Consider the following 4,581-nt stretch of genomic DNA (forward strand, 5'->3'; position numbering starts at 1 on the left):
GGGGGTGGTCGCCGGTTTGCTTTGCAGCCTGAGGAACTGCTTTTTTTTTTTTTTTTTGAAATAAAATGAAGTTGGAGTCGCGGGGTTGGGTTGGAAGATTTTGTATAATATGTGTGGGTTTTTGTGTATTTTGTAAAAGATTATAAGTTTTAAAAATTATAATTCAGTACCAATTTAACTTAATCACATTTTTAAGACAAGTTTGACCTTGGCTGGTCAAACTTGTCACCATTTCTAATTAGTAGACTTATTTGTCACCTTTAGTTTATTTTTCCTTGTAACTGGCTGCCAATAAAACAGAACATATCTTTCGCTTCCCAAATGTCTCTCTGTTCAAACGGCTGACATGAAATTTCTGTTTATTGGTATAAAGTTACTTTCTTCCATATCTCCTATTCCGATAGTACACAAGTTCATGATATAATTTGCTTAGTTTTAAATTTTGGGTATAAGTGGACTTGCTCTGTAAAGTTTTGTATCACGCCTTTTTTTGCATTGTTGTTCGAAGTTTTCCTAAGGATGAGTATTATATTGCTTTAAGATTTTGAATTGGATACTCAAGTTTTATTATAATTAATATCTTATTGCTTCTTCGCCTTAATTAGTTGTTAATGTATGCTACATGTGTTTGCTGTGTAAAAGCTTCAGAGATGGGGCCAACAGGGGCAAGGAACTATAAATCGGTGAGCCAGCGGTTCACAGAATTGTGTGTGAGAAACAACAACTGTGCTTGCAACACCGAGGGCTTCCCTGATGGCAAATGCAAAGGCCTACAATCGCCGTTGATTTTGTCTCAGAAATTGTTAAATCTATCTAACTAATGAAGTGAATATTAGTAACTAAAAATTATAGGCGGAATAGTCTGGAAGACCCTGAACTTGTCTAGTTTAGTCATGTCGGTGTTCGTACTTACGAGTTTGTCAACTAAACCCGTCTACCCTTTAATGCCACCTAGGAAATGAAATGTGGAAAATTAAATTAAACCTCCACAACTTCATTCAAAAACATTTTCTCTTTCTTCATCTTCCCCCCCTCCTTTTTTTCACGATCTTGTAGATTTCACTGCCATTAAAAAATCTCCAATCAGTGATAAGTTCTTCACCTCTTCTTAGTTTATTTATGTTATCTCCTTCATGTCCTTTTTGTTTCGTTTGTCATCATCTTCTTTATTGGATTTTAGGGTTTAGGAATTTTTTCAATTAGTATGCAATCACAATATTAGCTTAAGAATCAAATAATACTCTAGATCTCGAACTCAAATGCTCCAGCAAAATCCAAATTTTCAGATTCAAGCTTTAACTTCAAATGGGTTTTGATATGTTCTTCCACTTTTACCTTAACCCAATCTTTTACTTTTGTGTGAATAATCTTCATGTTCTTTGACAGTGATATACAGAGGGATGAGATTCAGGTGGTGATAGAAACTAGGGATGTGGTGGTGACGGGAAAGATGGTGAAAGAGGAGGTAGCAGTTTGAATACTGAGGGAGAAGACGATTCCCCTGTTTTTTCTTATGCAAAATAGGTTACTTGTACATGGAATTTTAGGCCCAATTGATTTCTTAGCTTTACAAGTGATTCGAAAAGGCTTAGATGATTTGTCAGGTTCGAATTATTTTGCCGTGTAACTTCGTTGGAGTTTACAGCGATACGGAGATAAAGTGAGGAGTCTCTTGTAATAATATATATATATATATATATATATATATATATATATATATATATATATATATATATATATTATTTAATTTTCTATTTTTTTTTAATAATAAATTTGTTATTCCACGCTCTTTATGCGTGTATATCTCACACATTTGTACAGCTCACTCTTATAAATGCCACATAAGCTAGGTCAATGGTCAAAAGGATTTAAAATACTCTGCTTTAAAGGGTAGAGGGGTTTAGTTGGCAAACCTGTAAGTACGAACACCGACATGATAAAACTGAACAAGTACAGGGGTCTCTCAGACTATTCTGTATATATAGCACGAAGGCTACTGTTTTGAATACTATTATTATTGAATATAACTTTTTAGTATTTGATCATTAAATTAATACTATTTGACATGTATAGGCCTAAATGGTTTTATAACTAATTTTAGTAACACAGTTGGGAATGTCGATGAAGTTTATGCCCCCGGTTTTATATTTCACAGCAATTCATGTCCTTTGAATGTTGACTTTGCTAGAATGTCTTACGATTTTCCTTTTGTTGCAGGTCTTCAATGAAGGCTGTAAGAGCTGCGAGAAACAAATAGTTGCTGAAGATTTTAGCCAAAAAAACAAACTTTGTTGGTAATGACTCCCTCTCTTCTTCTTTGTCCCACATTTATATTTCCAGATTTAAAAAACACATGCCACATAGAAGAATCCTTGCCCATCCTTGTATTTTCATTGCGTTTTAAGCTTCAATTTCCTATTTTGTCAACCCGATTTTATTCCATGTTATTTATTTTGCCTACTCAAGTCTATTGCCACTTTACACATGCATTACGGCCTTGGGGGATGTATATCTTTGTTACATTTTCCCTTCTTTAAACTGTTACAAGGACATTAATTTGTTATATGTATTTTTTCTTCTTTAATATGAGCCTTAATAATTGATTGTGATATACGAGCAGTTGACATGACTAACTATGAAATATTAAATAACTAAGAGCTTATTGTTGTTAACTGAGTGGAAGTACTATGATGATATTGCTTACTAATATTATAGATGCCTTTTCGATTGACACAAAATTAAGACTGAACAACGAAAATGGAGTTCTTTTTTCTTTTGATTTGTATTGTGTCTATTTATATAGGGATAAGGCACCATTACCCCCCTGAACTATACCCGAATTTGCTACGACACACCTTACCTTTCCCTGGGCCCTATTACCCCCCTAAACTTATTTAAAACGGAATAACCCCCCCCTAAATGCGATGTGGCAAAGAGAGTGTGTTTCACTCTCTTTGAGAGAGTGAGAAACATAAAAAAGGGGAAAACTTAATTTTTTTTCTTAAAAATCTGCATTTTCTTAAAAATTTGAAAATAAATCTAGTCTTCCACATTTAGTTTTAAAAAGAGGGTTTTCCACATGTTAATAAAATAATTAATTTTTTCAAAATTTTATAAAAATTCAGTTTTTTTCACATTTTGGCAAGAAAAACACTTTTCCGTATTTTATTTGAAAAATAAAAGTGTCCTAAGAAAATGAAATCATGAAAATCAAGATTTTTTAAGACATTTTAAAAAATAATCAAGTTTTCCATATTTTTAACAAATCCATTTTTCCATATTTAAAAAAAAAATAATCATTTTTCGCTTTTTTTTTTTCTTTTTAAAAACGGGTTTTAAAAAAAAAACAAATTTTCAATTTTTTTTTTAAATCCTTTTTTTTTAAAAGAAAATTCAGTTTTTTAATCCATGTTTTTACTTTTTTTTTTTTTTTTAAATGGCTTTAAAAAAAATTAAATTTTCAAATTAAAAAAAAAAGACGGGTTTTAAAACTCATTTTTTTTAATGAAAATTCAGTTTTTTATTTTTATTTTAAAAAAAATTGGCACGTAAGCTGAAAAAATTAAAAAAAAAAAGAAGAAAACAAATAAATACACATGTGGCAAGGAGAGTGTATTTCACTCTCCCATATGAGAGTGGGCATCAGCGGAGAGAGAGAATTATTCCGTTTTAAATAAGTTTAGGGGGTAATAGGACCCTGGGAAAGGTAAGGTGTGTCGTAGCAAATTCGGGTATAGTTCAGGGGGGTAACGGTGCCTTATCCCATTTATATATTTGTATACTTTGCATTACATCTTCATGTTATTTGAATAGAAGAAAACTTTAGAAAAACACAGTTCTATTGTCTAATATAAATATACCAAATACTTGAAATACATGTGTTTACTAACAAGTATCTAAAAGATTCATGTATTAAAGTTACACTCATACCCTTTTTGAAAGGTGGTTGAGGGATTGAGGGCGCTTTAGGTAAAAAAAAAAAAAAAGATTACGCTCATTCAATGACATATATTCCTTTAATTTATCCTTTTGAAAATATGCTAATAAAAAGTGCAATTCATTTAAAATAAATTAAATTGATAAAACTTTCTTTATGTCCTTGCTTTCTTTTCTTACTTATCATGGTACAACGAAAGTATTTGATCTCTTGATGAGCACTTTTGATACACACGAATTTACCATTTCATTTTTTTGTCCTTTTAATGTTTTTGTTATATGATGCAGAGAGGGGAGTGATTAAAACTTGAAAATCGCACGAAAGATTGAGAATGGAGGAAGATTACAGAGAGAGGAAGGGAAGAAAGGAATATGCAAAAAAGTCTACCCGGGGAAAATGGTCAAAAAATGTGTTTCTGGGAAAAAATGTGTCAAAGCTTCAGGTTAGAATATGGCAAGTTATTATTGCAGCTTAAATGAATCCAAACATGAAGAAATATAATCTACCCACATTAAAAATCATATCATTTCTTATACTATCCTAAAAAATGGGAAGTTCCAAATAACCAAAAGTAAAATAACCCTATAAAATTTAAAAAATCATGATACTCTCAAATAAATAACTAAAATTAAAAATACTTTTAA

At 31.2% G+C, this 4,581-nt stretch overlaps 1 long non-coding RNA gene across 1 annotated transcript; it reads left to right on the forward strand.

Annotated features, from left to right (window-relative positions):
* The first annotated feature begins 1,094 nt into the window (after positions 1–1,094).
* On the forward strand, positions 1,095–4,341 carry LOC132060872 (uncharacterized). Its single transcript, XR_009416048.1, has 3 exons — positions 1,095–1,604; positions 2,218–2,294; positions 4,225–4,341. It is a non-coding gene; the product is annotated as an uncharacterized LOC132060872 (long non-coding RNA).
* The last annotated feature ends 240 nt before the right edge of the window (positions 4,342–4,581 follow it).

The sequence above is a fragment of the Lycium ferocissimum genome, chromosome 6 (assembly GCF_029784015.1).
Source record: "Lycium ferocissimum isolate CSIRO_LF1 chromosome 6, AGI_CSIRO_Lferr_CH_V1, whole genome shotgun sequence".
NCBI lineage: Eukaryota > Viridiplantae > Streptophyta > Magnoliopsida > Solanales > Solanaceae > Lycium > Lycium ferocissimum.